Source organism: Bos mutus, chromosome 2 (assembly GCF_027580195.1).
Source record: "Bos mutus isolate GX-2022 chromosome 2, NWIPB_WYAK_1.1, whole genome shotgun sequence".
NCBI lineage: Eukaryota > Metazoa > Chordata > Mammalia > Artiodactyla > Bovidae > Bos > Bos mutus.
In genome coordinates, this window is record NC_091618.1 from 69319780 (window position 1) to 69339177 (window position 19398).

Sequence of the window (19398 nt, forward strand, 5' to 3'; positions counted from 1 at the left end):
AGGAAGAAGGGGATTTCACCAGACACACAGTCTACTGGCACCTTGATCATGACTTCCCAGGCATCAGAGCTATGAAATAAGTGCTGTGTAAGCCACCTGGTCTATGTTATTTTAATTATAGCAGCCCGAACAGCTAAGACAGGAAGCTCATTAGAGATGTCTGTTTCTAATAGCCATGATATGTATGATGCAAACCCATGAGAAGTCCTAGGGAAAGCTAGAACAGGATGAGTGCAGCCATTTCTAGCACAGTGCTGCCTATGGCATAGAATTATAGAGCTTAAACATGGCTTGTTGATTTTTAACATTATGAAGTATTTCAAAAAGTAGATGAGAATATGGTCATCAGAAATAATACAATTTACCCAATTCCCAGAGAGTGTGTTCCTTTTGCTTCTGAAACAAAGAACATCTTAACATATTTTATGACCTGTATTAATTGTTTTTAATCCAATAATACAGTACAGTTATATACTACAATTTATAAAATATTATATTTATATATATATATGTAATATTTTGCTTTCACAAAATTTTGATGGTAGAAGATATTACACCTAGCTTTTTAGAAGTTATGTGAAATCTGATCTTTAAAGAGTCTTTTTGGCTACTACAATGTCTTCTATAATTATCACTCTGTCTCCTCCCTGATGACTTAAATTTCTTTTTCAGACTCACTGTGCCCAGAGAGATTTCTCTACACATATGCCTCTCAACTACTCATCAGTCTTATATTTTTGCACTAACTTTGCTTAATATAAATCATTGAAACTTGAATGCATCACTTTAAAACTTGCTCTAATATAAAGTATTTTATTTACCCAACAAACATTATTGAACATTTTCCTTTTTATCATCACAGGTAAGACCCATGAAATAGTTATTGATTGCTAGTAAACTGAAGCTCTAGTGAAAAAAAAAAGGTTGTGTTTTGTAGTGTTTGCCAGTTTCTGAGATATAAATACTCCCACCATAGATGATTTCAAGCTGAAAAAGATTTAAAAAATAGCTCATAGAATTCTTGTATATATAATAATCAGTTCTCCCAAGATTATGTATGCCAACTCCATCACACCACTGGCAGTGCTAATTCAGATCCAGTGCCAGTTCCCAAGGAATTAAGGAAGACAGGCATTCAATTTAAGAAAGTTACATAAGATTGGGTAATGATTGCTGTAATGAAAGTGTGTACTAGAAACAGAGCCATCACAAGGGAAAGAATGATCAATTATTGGAGGGATGAAAGTCAAGGAAATTTTCTTTGACAAGATACTTGAAGTTCTCCAACTTTAAGTTGAGAGTGGGTTTTTTTCCTTCCTCCACATAAGCAGCAAAGATCATTCAAGCAGAAGGAGTGGTGTGCTCAAAATGTGACCTGCATGGTGTGATTGTTTACCCAGGGTGCAACAGGAAGAGTTGCCAAATAAGGAGAAGTAAGTCAGGCATCAGATCACAGAGGACTTTCCAAGCTCTAACTGCTATCTAGACATTCACTCCATTAGATGAACTCTGTGACAACTAAGATATAGCTACAGCTAATTTTTGCTCTGAAACTTTAACTCTTTATCTATATTTACAGCCATATCTAAAGTCAGTGTGTTTGCCTTCATATCGTTAAAACTCATCTCATCTGTCAACCCCTCTGGGAAAACATTCCTCATCCCTTCTCCTCTAATGCCCATTCTTTCCTGTATCATGCATCCAATCACAGGGAATTTTATTTCCTTTGGATAATTTACATATGTCTTTGTGCATTTATTACTAACAATGTGCATTTATTTGCATAGCTGCCTCTGTTTTTTATCCAAAGTGGTAGTTCCTTGAGATCTAGGGTGCCTTTTTTCATTTTTGTTGCCAGAGCCTAGAACAGTGCCTGATAGACTGGAGGTCCCCAATATTTATGAATTGTATTGAACTGATGGTATGCTTATTGATTGTAATTCAAAAGGTTAAACAAAGCATGCTGGGATTCTAATTGTTGGAAATATGAATATCTTCTGTCTTCATCTTTCTAATAAAACATGCTATATATTGGTTTGGCTAATAGCTTACAGAAACCATGAACTAACTCTTTGGTCAACCCAATACTTGGAATGAGTTCTAAGAGTTCATATTAATAATATTTAGAGAATAAAGACTTATCAAGCCTTTTCTGCCTGCTAGAACTTTTATTCTACCTGAAACCCACCCAGTGTAAGCTCAGCTCAAGCAACATTATATGGAGACTGGTATGAAGAAGGAAGATTTCTTGAGCAATAGCTTCTATGCTTAGATCCTAGAGGCATATACTCCTGGTATATGCCACTTACTACTAATCTTTCTTTGGACATGTTGTAGATTTTAGGTGCTGCATGTATAAAATTGGGACTATAATAATACATAGATTATAAAGTTACTCTGAAGACTAAACATGATGCTGCATATATAGTGTCTGCCCACTAGTCATGTCTCTATTCATGCTATTAACTTATTATTGTATCTTACGTAAGCAAGGGTAAGGATCAGGACCCAGATTGACTGAATTCAAATTCCACCTCTCCTACTTACTGGTTGTGTCACTTTAGTTAAGTCACTTGACCTATCTAAGCTTCAGATTTCTCATCCCTGAAATGGAAATAATAGCAGTAACTATTATGAAAGAATGCAGATAGAATTAAATTATGTAATATGAAGAGTTTGAAACAGGATCTGGACCCATAATTAATAGGAGATAAATTTAAGAGATAGGTTAGCATTACATCAAAGAAGTAGTTGCATTTCATGCTTCAGGAAAATAAGCTAACCTCTGTAGGGCTTCTGCTATATTTTAAAAATTCTCTTCTATTACTGATGTCATTTGTGTGTATTGCATGTGTGCATAGTCGTTCAGTTGTCTCTGACTCTCTGTGACCCTATGGACTGTAGCCCACCAAGCTCCTCTATCCATGGGATTTCCCAGCCAAGAATACTGGAGTGGTTTGTCATTTCTTTTTCCAGGGGATCTTCCCAGCCCAGGGAATGAATCTGTGTCTCCTGCATTGGCAGGTGGCTTCTTTACCACTGAGCCACCTGAGAAGTCTGTTACTGATATTACTTGGTTATTACTATTGCTAATTCATTAACAGGCTATTGGTGAACATCTCAATGAACTTAGAGAGCATGTATCATTATTTGCAATCATGATAAACAATGTCATATTTTGCTTCATATTATTCTCTAAATTTTAAAACTATGTTCAGTATTTTATAAACATATTTTAAATTTTCTTGTAAAAAATGTGAGCTGGTATTAGGGTACAAATTTATTTTCCTTAAAACTATTTGACTATAACACAATTTCCCCAAACCTCCTATCTCTTTATTCAATTTATTTCTCTAATAAGGAAGCATGCTTTGAAATTGCTTTCTCTCATTTTTCCCTATCAGAAGTCCAAATATGTTGCTCTTTAACAAACATGGTAATAAAAGCAAAGCCCCAAGGCTCCACTTACTATTATGCAAAGACTGGTTATAGAATGCAATTCTTGAAGAACATTTGCTTGCCTAGAATCTATTCAGGGCTCAGGTAAGAGTGTCAATTTCATCACACTTGTCTCTTGATCATTATAAAGTATGAACTTCTTGAAGAGAGAAATTCTATTTAATCATCCTTGGAACTCTCATTCCTGGCACAGAATATGACCCACAGTGGGTGTGTTTAATGAATAAATATAAATACTTGATACTTTTTAGTCACTGAGTTACTGATGTTCAATTTTCATTTGACTTTTTTTTTTTTTTTTTTGGTGCACTGGCAGATGACTATTTAAAGAACAAGCAATAAAAAATGGGGATTGTATCTGTATGAATCACTCTATGAGTTATTTGTATATGGATTTCAGTACATCTTATAGCTAGGCTTTGTAGTGATTTTCAAGGGACTTTGGTAAGTTCAAATTCCTAAAATCAGATCACAAGTCTATATTGCTTTTTTATGGAAATGCAAAGGCCTTAGAAATGTGCTAGGAATGCAAATGCTTGCTTTGGTTTCCAATTATACTTTGCAAGATAAAGGACATTAATTTAAGATGTGTTATGCTTAGCTCCTTTGGGGAGAGGGTGTAGAAAGAACTAATGTTTATTGATCCTGCATTAAGTGCAAAATCCATTACATATGTTCATTTAGAAAAAAAATCAGGTTTATTGAGCTATAATTTACATAAAGTAAAAGACCATGATGAGTTTTGACAAATGTGTACAGTTCTGCAACCACCATGACAACTGAGACAGACAACAAATATATCACTGCCAACTTTTGCTTGTCTCCTTTCTATGAACTTCCTATCTATACTGCAAGTCACTGGCAACCATATATCTGATCTGTGCCTAAGGTTTTGCCTTTTCAGGAATGTCACATTCTTGAAGAAATTATACAGTATACAGTCTTCTGTCTGGCTTCATTCACCATATGTTCTAATATAAGTATTACTAGAATCCTATGAGACAGGTGTTGTTAATCTCATTTTATAGCTAAGAACATGCAGGCTTAGAGAGTTCAAGCAACTTATCCAGGTATTGATCTCATACCTAAAGTTCTGATTGTCATTGTTGTTTAGTTGCTAAGTCATGTCCAACTCTTTCGTGATGCCATGGATTATAACCTGCCAGGCTCCTCTGTCCATGGGATTTCCCAGGCAAGAATAACTGGAGTGGGTTGCCATTTTCTTCTCCAAGGGGATCTTCCTGACCTAGGGATTGAACATATGTCTCCTGCACTAACAGGTGGATTCTTTACCACTGAGTCACCAGGGAAGCCCAAAGTTTTGATACAATAATCAAGTTCTATCATTTAGGTATTTGCTCACATTCAGTTGATGCTGGTATAGTAGAACATACATAAAAAGACTAGTGGAGCCACCTTGTTCTAGCATCTTAGAATATAGCCTAAAAGGTGCTTAAGAATTGATGAGGAGGAAATTCCCTGGTGATCCAGTAAGGACTCAGTGCTTTCACTGCAGGGACCAGGGTTTGATTCCTGGTCAGGGAACTAAAATCCCCACAAGCTGTGTAGCACAACCAAAAAAAGAAAAAACTTTAGTTGAAGGGTAATTGCTGTACAATATTGTGATATTGTGTTGGTTTCTGCTATACATTTTTTTATCAAAAAAGTAATGAGGAAAGCAATGTATGATTAGCCATCTTGAGATGTTCCTAAAGCTCTGGTCTACCCTGACTCTTAAAATGAGATTGAATCAGAACAATAACGTTTGATTTCACTTAAAATAAGGTGGAAAACTCGAGAAACACACACATAGATAGTAAAATTAATCTACAGAGTACAATATTTACAGGGAAACCTCTAATTATGTCAATGAGAATGACATAATTGTTTACCAGCCAGGATATATGAATTCCTCTGTCTGATAAAAGCCTAAGTAAAATATTAAAATATTTAAAAATATTAAAGAAAGCATAATAAATGAGAGAAAGAGACAAAGACGTGGGGATAACATATTGATACTATAATGTTTTTATGGTCCTCTACTCTAAAAGATAATTTTACCTCCCAGCAAAGAAAATTAGAAAAATCTTGATGTAATATGAGAATTGGGGAGAAAAAAAAAGTTCTACCAGGAGAAATTTCCAAGGAAGCAGATTACTTCCTACAGTACTTTTATCCCCAGGCCACTACAGAAGGTCAATGATAATCATCAAGTAAGATTAACTATTCAGACCTCAGGAGGAAGAGTTCTCTTCTAGAGTTAATTTTACTTGAACACGATCTTTAACACTTCTATAGTGGCCTGAGGATGAGGCTATTATAAAAAGTAATCTGCTTCCTTGGAAATATCACAAGTATTTCTTATGTGCTATATGCTTAGACCATGGGACTTACATATTTTTTTAATTAGACATGTTTAATATTTTATTAGCCTTAAATAAAATTAAAATTATGCATGTCTATGGAATTATACAATTCTTAGAAATATTCGAGGGATTAAAAATCACATGCTGTACTTCCTATTTCAACTGAGAAGGTCAAGTGGCAGGCATTAAACAAGTGGGTTTCCCCCTGTGCTAGGAAGCTGTTTCCTTTCCTTTACTGACATATGAGTGCTGTTATTAAATATATATGGAGATCCTTTCAGAAATACCTTTTTTGTTTTTTAATTCAAGATAGCATCTTCATGAATTCTATTGCATTCTTTGAAGCAGCAGCCACATATTGACCTTGTGTTTCTTAAGTCATTTATTCTCATGAGGATGAATGCTCTGGTGACCCTCAGTGCTGAATGAGGAAGAAGACAATGAACCAGACAGACAAAACAATGAAGTGTGTTCAGGTGGTTCAGTCCAGGTGAGCAAGGATTTACTTCTGGGGAGGGACTGATGCGTATCTGAACATGGCTTGAATCAGCACTCTGCACACTCCTGCAGTTGGACTAATGTGGCCCACAGCCAAAATCTTCATTGCAACAAGTTCTGGTTGTAACAAGTTGTCAGCTTCCCCTTGGTTAACATCTAAGGCATGAGGAGCCAATTCTCTGACAAAGTTCAAGTTTGATTTTCGTCAGTTATTGATGCTCCCAGATTTTTTTTTCTCAACATATTCTAGATGAATTAGCCCTGAAGAATGACACAAGCCACAATTACAACATCGTCCATAAGTGTTTAGAAGACTACATAAATGAAACTTAACATTGATATCCAAAGTTCTCTAGTACACCTGACACTAAAACAGTTTCCCCTTTACAGTGATTTTTTTTTCATTTTATTTTATAACTTTTTCTTGCTAAATCCCATCAAGGAGACAAAGCTGAGACAGAATTTTTCTTTCAGATTTTTTTGATATGTGAGTAGTTCTTTAAAACCCGATTGCTACATGTAGGAAAATGACCTACAAGTGGGAAAACAGGCAAACAGAAAAATTTCTATAAGCATGACTCAGGTTGCAAAAGAAATTCAGAGCAAAAGATGGCATTGCTATTTAAGGCCCAAATTAAACTTTAATGAAAATATTTTCCTATCTTGTCTAATGTACAGACTCTCTCCTCTCAACTACACAAACTTGCAAGTACTATCCATCTGCCAATGTAGGACAGTCAGGAGACTCAGGTTCAATCCCTGGGTCAGAAAGATCCCCTGAAGAAGGGAACGGCAACCCACTCCAGTACTTTTGCCTGGAAAATCCAACAGACAGAGGATTCTGGCAGAATACAGTCCAGGGAGTCGCAAAGAGTCAGGCATGACTTAGAGACTGAGCATGCACTCACTTCCACTCAGGCAAGTATTATGTCTTTCTTTACTGTTTACTTGTTAGATGTAAATTACATTCCTTTACATGAAATTACTAAATCAAGGGGAAACCTTTTTTTTGTTGTTGGTTTCAAATATACGGCTAATTTTCTTCTGCACAAATTGGAATCAATCCACACTCTCATCAACATTGTGTAAACAATGTGCCTCGTATCTCTTATCTGTCCTTGAATCATTACTACTATCCTTTATGTACAGTCTTATTCTAATTCAAAATGTAATGTCATCCCTAAAAATAAATTAACATTGTCATACAATAATATTGTTGAGATTTTTTTCCTTCCATAATCTATATCACCTCCCTTTTCTCTACTATGACAGAACCTCCTAGAAGTGTGAGACCCCCTCAGCTAAAACCACTGCACCAGAGTCACTCTGGCTCTTTTTCTTTCTTCCTTCTCACTCACTCCTCCCCAGGGAAGGAAAAATGCTTTCCATAGGACTTGCTGACTTTAGGGGAAGAAACCTGGCTTGGGTGTTTAGATATTTTTGCACTCTGCCTTTTAGAAGTAAGATGCTAACCGACAGGCCACTGTTCTCTAAGTGTGGTGAAAGGCTTTGCTCCTCTTAGAGAGAACTGCAATTTTCTAGCATCACCTACCATTGAGATCAGATGGTTGTTTTGGTCTAATTCAAAGGTCTGTGTCTGTCTGTGTGTGTGCCCATTCATGTCAGACTCTGCCACCCCATGGATTGTAACCTGCTGGGCTCCAGTGAGCTAACTCCTTAGGCTGAAGATCTAAATCCTTATTTTCCGATTAGTTCATCAGAAGAACTCTTGACATTTTAATCTCAATCAGTTTCTCTTTTCCAATCTCTTAATTGCATGTAGAGTTGGAAGATCAAGAGTTTATGTTTCCTTAACCCGCTATGTGTGTGTATGCATGCATGCTGATGCATATATTTTCATATGAGGAAATATGCATTCTTTTACATGGGTATTTATATTTCTATTGGTTACTATTCAAATGAATCATACTCTAGTAATGGGAACACATTTGAGCTACTGAAAATTATTAGTGACATAAAATTTGACCTATGTTCTGTTCACAGGATCCTACAAGTAATACTAATTTTCTCTGACAGCAAAAGCATCAAAATAAAGCTTAGCAACTTGTGCCCACCATGCTTTCTCTTGCAGAATACGTCCTTTTCAACTTGAGCCTTAAAACAATTTTATGGAGGGATGAGCAGTATTAGTTTCCCTGTTTAAAAGATGAGGCATTTTAGGGAAATGGCAACCCACTCCAATACTCTTGCCTGGAGAATCCCAGGGACGGGGCAGCCTGGTGGGCTGCTGTCTATGGGGTCGCACAGAGTCAGACACGACTGAAGAGACTCAGCAGCAGCAGCAGCTATATTTTTGTGGGGATAATGTAAGTTGGTGCAGCTACTGTGGGAAAAAGTATAGTGGTTCCTTAGAAAACTAAAAATAAAATTGCCATTTGATCCAGAAATCCCAGTCTTAGACATATATCTAGATAAAACTATAATTCAAAAAAATACATGCAGCCCAATGTTCATAGCAACACTATTCACAATAGCAAAGACATTGAGGCAACGTTAAATATGCATCAATAGATGAATGGATAAAGATGATATATACACATGCTGCTGCTGCTAAGTCACTTCAGTCCTGTTCGACTCTGTGCGACCCCATAGCAATGGACCACTACTCGGCCATATAAAAGAACAAAATGATGCCATTTGCAGCAACATGGATGCAACTTGAGACTATCATACTAAATGAAGTCAGTCAGAAATAGAAAGACAAATACCATATGATATCACTTATACATGAAATCTAAAATATGACACAAATAAATCTATCTATGAAACAGAAATAGGATCATGGATGTGGAGAATAGACTCACAGTCGCCAAGATGGAAATGGGTTGGGAAAAATATGAAGTGGGAGGTTGGCATTAGAGTGTATGTGTGCTCAGTCACTCAGCTGTATCTCGCTCTTTGCAACCCCCTGGTGTGTATGTAAGCTTTCATGTATAGAATGGATAAATAACAAGGTCCTACTGTGTAGCACAGAGAACTATACTCAATATCCTATGATAAACCATAATGGAAAATAATGTTTATATATACAAGTTTAATCCATGGAAATCTATATGTGTTGTTTATTACTGTAAGTCTTTCAGTTGTGGTGGTTTATATCTTCAGTGTTGATTACTTTGCTTTATGCTGTGAACTCAGATTTGGTTAAATCTAATCTGTGGGATTCCTGAGAGCCAAAAATAGAGATTTCTTCCAGGGGGGACTTGGATTGCTCCTGAGGCCACCAGAGGGCCCTGACCTGTGATCACATTAGCCCTCTTCGAGGGTTTGAAATAAGGGCAACTGCCTCAGTTTCACCTCCAGCATTGTAAGTGAGACCCCCATGCTAGTTTACTAAACTCAACACTTATAAATACCATAAAGTAAACTAGAGTTTCTAAACTTCTTAACATTATTATTATTATTTTAAAGTTTTAACTGATTATTGTTGGTATGGACATGTTTAGGCCACTGGAGAATTCCCTTTTTCTCTTGAAATTTTAGAAATGTAGTAAAACATATGTTTGTCAAATTAAGCTAAGATTTTTATTAGCTCTAATAGCGGATTTTCAGAAGTATATGGCCTTGACTCCATCTCCCATATTTGTTATCATTCTCCCTTAGTAGTGCTTTGGTATTCACATAACATGTACTTAATAAATGAACAAAGGAATAAGTTAATAAAAATGTATATAAATGACTCAATTCATAACTTCTTGGGGGTGTATCAGGATCACATTCAAACAGTCTTAGTAAACTTCCCTTCAAAAAACTGAGTGAAGCTATAATTATTTAACATCAAAATTCCATACATACTACCCAACACACATATCTACATTATTTTACCATAACAACAATAAAATTGTTATATGATAAAAATAGATCAAAACTGTAAAGTATCATTTTTTAAAAGCTGATGGTAGTCAGAGGTTAACTTACCTGTGAAACAATAAAAATCAAAAGAAAAAACTGAAAATGTGCCATGTTACAGGCCACTGACATTTTTAATGTATAGAGTTGGTGATTCCTGATTGAAATACTGACCCAGTATAGACCAATCATTTGAAACTATGTTGATTCAAGGGCTAGAATTATACCTCTGCAATCTAGACAGAGTATTTGTTACATACTAAAGCCTAAACCCCTCAGGGTCACAGAATATAGCATATTTTTTCTTTCAATATTCTTGCTTATTTATTCAGTATAATGAAGTCTGTTCTTCTCTATAATTATACACATAAATTGAAAATTTAAGTAAAAGAATTGCATTGATAGTTTTCAGATTGGAATACTTTCCAACTCTATCTAATTGATGATTTATTTAATTGTTGTTTCCTTTCTTAATATACCAAAATGTTATTCATATGTAGCAACAATATATTTTAAGGCAAAGTAAATATAATCTTCTTTATATTTATTTTGGTAATTTTGATGCACGATTGGCCTTCCTGGGGACAAATAGCATTAATTAAATAAAGCTTTACATCATAAACAGAAACGCAAGTACTTGTGATCTACTGATCTGTACACATCATTTGAGTGACAAGTTTAAGCAGTGCTATAGATTCAGTTCTATAAAAGGTCTGAAAAAGTTATTTTTCCTCACTAGGAACAAACTTTACATTTTTTAATTGTATGGCTGAATCTCAATGCTAGTAAAATTCAGATCAAAACTGGGTCTTATTTTTCCCTCGGAGTAACTCGACTAGAAAGAAATCTGAATGTAATAGAACCATGATAAAAAAAAAAAAAAAAAAAAGCAATTTAAGAGGCTGGAAATTGCAAGAAAATGAAAAACACAGTGAGATATGTCAAGCACAGCAGTATAAATAATATCAAAATATGCAGTTTTTCAGATTAAATGAAAACTGTCCTTCCAGTTTTTGATGTTGACTGCAGCACCATTTAGTAATACAGTTTGAGACACCCAAGTGACTATTTAAGTAGTATTTACCAAAAGGAGTTGCATAAAGATGCAGGTCTTTGATCCTCACAAACAGTTTTTAGTATCTGATGTGCTCTGTGGAGTGTTCCAGGTTAAAAAATATATATTCATGTCTTTCTGCAAAAAATCAGGTCTATGGAGATGATATAAACTACACTGGACTCAAATTGCAAGATCCAAGGTCTTATCAGAGAAATGACGATGCAGAGACACCTGGAAAAATAATCTACAGGAGATAGAGAATGAAGGAAGGAGTTACCAGCGCTGCATACTCCAGCTCGGCTGAAATTCACTACTTTGCATAAGGCTGAAGTTTACATATGCCAAATTCTTAGATATCAGCCTTCTCTTTCCCATTCCCATTGCCACTGAGATTTGTGGCATATAAATGTGCCAATTAAAAACAATCCTTTGGTTTTCAAGATTATTTATTAATACTACCAGATTTCTCCTGATTGAAACATATTAGCATATGTAATTGATCATGATGTCTTCTTTCATTAGTTTGTTAACATCTTTGTAAAATATAAAACTATGATCCTTACTTCTAGAAACATAATTTAAATATGGAGAAAAACATGAATTAGATCAGGATATAGAAACAATAGGCTTCCCTGGTGGCTCAGTGGTAACAGAATCCACTGGCCAATGCAGGGACACAGGTTCAATTCCTGGGTCAGAAAGATCCCCTAGAGGAGGAAATAGCAACTCATTCCAGCATTCTTACCTGGCAAATCCCATGGACTGTAGCCTTCCAGGCTACTCTGTCCATGGGGGTAGCAAAGAGTTGGACACGATTTAGCAACAAAACAACAAATGACAACAGACACAGTACATCCAGAAAAGAATTCATCTAACTTTGGAACTTATTTTATTGGAAGTGCATACTTTGACCTATAAATTCTGAATTGGCCTTTCAACTAACCAAAGTTAGAGCCCCTTGAAGGCCAAAAGAGGGGGGGAAAAGGAGAAAAAGAAAGAAAGAGACCTTACAGCCTGACTATAAATCATGTCAGTGGTTTCTTCTTCACTCTCAGGATGAAATCCAAGTCCCTTAGCATCACACAAAAGACCTTTCATGATTTTACCTCTTCCTGATCTCCAGATTCATTTCTCAATCTGTCCTCATATGTTTTCAATACTTCAGACTGATCAGCTTGCAGTAACTCCAAAAGCAACAGCCCTTTCATAGCCTGGTGCCCTTGAACTTACCACTTCATCTTCCTAGAACCTCTATGCTCTGAAATTTTTTACCTGGAAAATTTCTATTAATCCAGAAAGGCTCACATCAGAACTCAGGCCATATCTGAGTGAATTGCCTTTTTCCCTGATCTCCCAATAGCACACTCTTATATTGATTTAATAACCCTTACAAAAAAGTATTTTCTAAACTACTCTACTCATATGTTTCCTCCTCTAGATTTTGGAAAAGTTTATGTCCCACATCTCAGCATCTTTAGTATATATCAGACCATCAGACACATCAGAGATGCTCAATAAAGGAAAATATTTTGCAGAGTTCTTCTACTATTCTATCCAGGTCAGAAATAATCTCTTGCACATGGTAACATTTTTATTCAGAGAATAGTTTAGGCTCCACTCAGAATGTTGTGTTGTGGATCTATTTGGATGCTGCCTCATAGCATCTAATTGTTCGATTTGTCTGTCTGGTTATTGGCAGCCTGCAGGGTGTTAGGAGGGAAAACTCACAGCTATTTTAAGAGCTACTTATTGAGTCAGCCCTGAAAGTTTTGTTTATCATTTTCTTTATTCTGCTTCCTTTTATATTCCTTGGGACTGCTCAAAAGCATTTAAAGCCATCTTCCAATTTATTTTTCCAATGTATATTTCCAGCTGAGTTCTTTTTTATTACTTGATAGTTCCTCTTGCAGAATTCTCAGACGGGCTTTGAGAAGAGTTCACATCACATTATTTCAGCTTCTTAGTTGTTTATCCCATTATACTGAGGAATGCAACGAGAGGAGAAGAAAGTCAGATTTTCTTTTGGAAGTTAGCTAAGACTGCATAGCAATTAGAGTACGCAGAAGAAAAGATGTAGAAGCAGAGACGTGCAGGTGGATTCTTGATCTAATGTTTAGGGTTTCCTCTTGAGCTGCTGTTTAAGAGGAGAAAACTCTGTGTTATGAATTTATCCTTACTTCAAGAGTGTGCCAAGCCATGTAATTAAAGCTAGGAAGGTGGCTGATATGGGGAAAGCAAATGAAAGCAGTGACTCAGAGAAGGCGTAGCATCTGCCACATGAATGCTTCTGTTTGCACTTGGAAAGAGGAGAATCAGCCTTCAAGGGAGACAGAGAAAGTAGCAGGTAGCACAGTGTTGTTTCTGAGCCTGAAACCAGCTCTACTAACTGCTGTTCTGTTGCTGCAAGGTTGCCAACAGGTAAGAGAGGAAAACTCATCCCAATAGGTAAAACAGAAAATGAATGTGTGTGCTTGTTAGACTTCTTGTGTGCTCAGACACTCAGTCATGTCCGACTCTTTGCTACCCATAGACTGTAGCCCACCAGGCTTCTCCGTCCAAGGGGTTTCCCAGGCAAGAATACTGGAGGGGGTTGCCATTTCCTTCTCCAGGGTATCTTCTTGACCCAGGGATGAAACCTGCATCTCCTGCAGTGGCAGGCAGATTCTTTACTGCTGATGTACGTGGGAAGCCCCCTTTTTTTTTAATGAGTTTATATGGAGTATTGCCAAGTGGTCACATGGTTCCAAAGCAGCAATCTGGTGAGAAGCTGCTGGGTGGGCTTGTAGACTTCCTCAGACTTGGTGAGTAAGGAGACAACAAGCTCAAATGGATGAGACAGTTTAGTATTCCCATAACAGCAGGCACATGATGTCCATGCTTTCCTCAGCTCCCCTAGGCTCTTAAGTTCCATGGATAACAGGTACATGGAGGGCCCATGAATCTGTGTCACATCTGTGGAAAATTGAGCTCAGGAAATCCCATGTTCTAAGAAGGCAGTTGACAAACTCATCTATCTCCCCTACCGAGAGAGGCATTATCTTTATTACTCAGGAATACAAGCAAGTCTCTCCAGAGAGTGGAGGGAGCATTTCTGCTTTACTATCCTGGGATGTCTCCTTATACAAACATTCTTCAATTTACATTCTTAAATTCTTAAAATGCTTTGGCTCAGAGGACTGTTATAAAAACATGAGCAATTCAGGGAGAATTGTCTCCCAACAGGGCTGTAATGTGTAATATTTTTCAAATCCACTTAAATCACTAAAATTCCCCATCTTCTTTTTTTTTTTCCTGCCTAATTACTGCTCCTTAAACTTCCCTTTGATATACATCAGTGGCTATCATAGTAATCTATACAGGTATGCATGCTCAGTCACTCAATTGTTGTGTCTGACTCTTTGAGACCCCATGGACCGTAGCTCACCAGGCTCCTCTGTCCATGGAATTTTTTAGGTAAGAACACTGGAGTGGATTGCTATTTCCTTCTCCAGGGAATTACATTGATTCAGTTCAGTTCAGTCACTCAGTCATATCTGACTCTTTGCAACCCCATGAACTGCAGCACGCCAGGCCTCCCTGTCCATCACCAACTCCCAGAGTCCACACAAACCCATGTCCATTGAGTCGGTGATGCCATCCAACCATCTCATCCTCTGTCATCCCCTTCTCCTCCTGCCCTCAATCTTTCCCAGCATCAGGGTCTTTTCAAATGAGTCAGCTCTTCTCATCAGGTGGCCAAAGCATTGGAGTTTCAGTTTCAACATCAGTCCTTCCAATGAACACCCAGGCCTGACCTCCTTTAGGATGGACTCTCAAGAGTCTTCTCCAACACCTCAGTTCAAAAGCATCAATTCTTACATTAGTGGAGGATCAGGAAAAAAGGCCTGGAATCAGATATCTTGGTTCAAAAGACAACTTACTAGTTAAACGATCTAGCTAAACATACTAGTTAAGTGATCTTCAGAAAGTTTCTAATGTCATATGAGCCTCAATGTTTTCAGCTGCAGCACAGGGAAAACAATAACAGAAAAGAGGAAGTACTATGACTATTTATGCATATATATACCCAATTAAGCCAAAGTAGCCAACAAGAATCATTACTTCCCCTGCTTTACCTCTTAAAAAATTGTTCTCCAAATATCTTCTTTTTGTCAGTTTTATATTCTTGTTCATTTTCAGAGAGTTCCTCACATGTTTTCCAAATACACACAGTAAGAAGCAAGGTAATATTCCACCTATATTAAGTCAGAAATTGGGTCGTGTCCATTTTTCCTTTTTAATACAAATCGCATTCATTTTAATGATATGAAATGAGAAGAAATATGAAATTTCTCCTCTCCAAAATGAAATTAAAAATACAATTTTGCAAATCATGGCATTATATCAAGTTAAACAGCTTTACGTATTTACTTGTGCTGTTGGTGTATCTCATCAATACTTCAGGTTTCCCAGAAGCAGAGCATGAGAAAGAGCAACTTGAGTAAATGGGAGAGAGCCCAGAAAAAAAAAAAAAAAACCAACCTATAAGGAACTAAGGAACTGAGGAAACTGGAATACTGCCAGATTAGAAACTCAAGGAAGACTTGACCCACTAGAGTGTGCATAGCATCACGGATTTATCTCACCTCAAGGCAAGGGAGCTGGCCTCTTGTATGTGTCAAGTAGATATTGGCTATAGGGTACATTCAGAGGGGAGGTGCCCTCGTCCAGGCATTTCCCTATATGCTGAGGACCATTCTTAGGGAAAGGGTGCTTGGCAGATGCTCACAGCTGTTGGGGGTGGGCACAAATGCCTGGTAGAGAGAATCTGAGTGGGCCAACAACAGCATCTTCTGCACAGGTACACCAGTTAGAGAGACTTAGGTAGTAGGAGACTTTAGGGAAGAGATCCATAGCTCAGGTTAGAGGTGGTGGTGGCGCAGAGGGTGAGAAGTGGGTGGATGCAGGATTTAAAAATAATGAATGCTGAAGCTAACATGTAACAAGTGCTTCTCTGTTGGTGTCCTTTTCTTTATATCTGGTTTCGAATATTGTTTCTCCTGTTCAAACTTTTCCATCTGTTTCCATTTCCATAAATCTCCTACTTGCTAACTATTTTGCCTGGCACTTTGACTTTTCACTTTGTCCTGACCCTCCAGTTCTTGGCAATTCCCCAGGTGCTGTCTAATTTTCCAGCCTTTTGAGATCTCATTTTGTGCTCTTGATCTCAACTCATTTCCCTGGCCTCTGACACTCCTACCTAAACATATATAAATTTGTGCTCTGTTTTTCTGGCCCAAATTACTTGCCTTGTCCCCACAACCTTCTCACTGTGAAGCAGGACAAGCAGAGCCACTTTCTCAAATAACTCTGTAGAAAGGCTTACTGCAGACCATAGTGGACTCTGAGACAGCAGGAAGCAAAGATTAAACAGCTTTCTATGTGTGTGGTTTTTTTTCCTGAATATTTAAACTATTAAACAACTATAAATATTTTAATATTTAAAATATGAAACAACTATTCCAGCACTGGAGAAGGCAACGGCAACCCACTCCAGTACTCTTGCCTGGAAAATCCTATGGATGGACCAGCCTGGTAGGCTGCAGTCCATGGGGTCGCTAAGAGTCAGATACCGACCGAGTGACTTCACTTTCACTTTTCACTTTCATGCATTGGAGAAGGAAATGGCAACCCACTCCAGTGTTCTTGCTTGGAGAATCCCAGGGATGGGGGAGCCTGGTGGGCTGCCCGCTATGGGATCGCACAGAGTCAGACACAACTGAAGCGACTTAGCAGCAGCAGCATTCCAGCACTATTTAGTGTAGAAACAAATACTGAATTTTACTGTCTGAGGATGAGAATGTTTTACAGCCTAATTTCTACAATATTAACTGTGCTCTTATGAATGATATTAATGCCATTAGGAATATCTGAAGACTGTCATTGTCCTGTTTAATCAGAAGACAAACAGTTTGATCACAACCAAAATGTTTAGTATACAGATGTTTTGGTACTTAATATGGAAAGCATCAATTACATGTAAATTTCACTCTTCTGGGCAGCTTTCTCTTTCTCTTAAATATGATCAATATGTGCAGTTACTGTAATAAAAGTAGATTAAATACAGCACTTGGAAAGTAGTCTTTTCGATAACTTCAAAATTAGCCCGATTTGTCTCAATAGTGCTGGTGAAAATCCTTTGAACATGCATTAGTCCATTTCTTGTCCTGCAAATGGAGCCTTTGAAAATAACTTACTTTTTGTTTTATAACTCAAAATCTTGCTGGACCACAAGGTTATCTAAACATCAATTTTCACTTAACTAGACTAGAATATGGAAGCCATAGGTTACTTTAAATGTTTTTTGAATTTTTAAAAATTTTTCACGATGACACTTTTTTTTTCTATCCTTAATATCATTTTCTGACAAGCTAAGTGCAGACAGCGTGCAGTTAATTGAGGTTCCTGCTATTTTCCACTGTGATTAATCAAGGTTTTGCTATAAAATAATCTATTTTTCATGCATAGAGACATCTCTAATTTAGCCTTATTTTTTTTTTACAGGGTTGGAGGGAAAATGTGAGCTCATACATTTATTTGAAATACAATTAGAATAATGGAAACATCTATATCTTGTTAGCATTAAAGACTGTAGAATGGACAATTAAAAGCTATCCTAGATTAATACTATTAAAATGTCATGAGTAATATAGGTCTGGCCATCTGATTTATCATTCATCATTACTATATAACTTACTCAGAAGCTATGTAATGAGGAGGGAAGCTAAATTAACACAGCTATGAATTCTCAAGTAGAGGAGGAAAAACTCTCAGATTGGACTGCTTCTCAGAATAAGGACTTCAGCTGTCTCATATGTGATTTATCGGAATGGTAGCTTGAGGATCTGCTCAGCATAGGCTGTGTCTAGCACCTGCAGAAGGGTGAATGGCCAGTCTTGAAGGTTACAATGCCATGAAGAAATTGTTTGGTAGAAAGTGTTCAGAGTTACTTCTTGACCTACTTGTACAGAGGATTGCCAGGTTTTGCTCCTTCTCTCTGGGAATACTGGCTGTTAAAAAGCAGCTTCCATTAAGAAGTGAGATTCTTCAACCCACTGCACCTTGAGAAACCCAAACCATATTGAGAGGCTATGGATAATGGGACTCAATGTTTGGTAAGATACAAGAAGTACAGAGGCTGCAGGTATGTAAGTGAAACCACCATGGAAGAGGTTTCTCCAGCCCCTGCTACTCCAGAGGAGGCCCCAGGGATCAGAGAGGAACCCAGCCAAGCCCTTTGCACACACCTGACCCACCAACACGCAAGAGACTAACAGACCCTGTGGCTCCTGGATTTATCAGGAAGAAGAGATTTCAGTTGCATCCTTAAACAAATGAGAATTGAATAAACTCCCTTCTAGGATGTGAAATCGTGAAGACATGTGCAGAAGACCAATACATGACAAGATGAAAAGAATATGGATCCCTGTGTCACTAACTGGAAGAGAGTGATCAAAAAACTACCTATCCATAAATATCTATATTGGGTTTTGTTATGATCAATAAATACATATTTTATTAAGCCTCTAAAAAAAAAAGTGTTCAGGGTTGAACTTGCTGCACATATCCAACTGGTAACTGCTTTACCTGTTTTTTTTGTTTGTTTTGTTTTCTTTTCTTTTTAAGACAAAAGTTCTGGGAATTATTGTATATGTTGATCTGTGAACTGGCAAAACTCTGGATCTAAAACTAATCAATAGAAATAAATCCTTTTGAAGTACACATACAGAGAACCATGAGAAATCTAGAACCAAAGAATTCTGGAACACAGACGGCCACCTAAACCTTTGAGGCAAATTTGTTAGATTTTATTTTATGAGAACCTGGGGACCCCAGACAGAAGGTCCTCACAGAACTGTACTGAGGGTATCTGGCTTGGCTAGGGCGTCGGGGTTGTCATGGATTGTCATATACTGACCACTCATGTTTCAGCCAAAATAATTCCACTTGTATCTATGCCTGTGGTTCTGAGCACACAACAGCAACATCAGGAAAAGCTTGTGCTGGGTTCCAGTTCCAGGTCTGCTGATATAATAGATCTGGGTTTTTTTGGGGAGAATTTGTATATTGATCAAGTTCCTAGATGCTGTGGATCTGGGGACCACACTT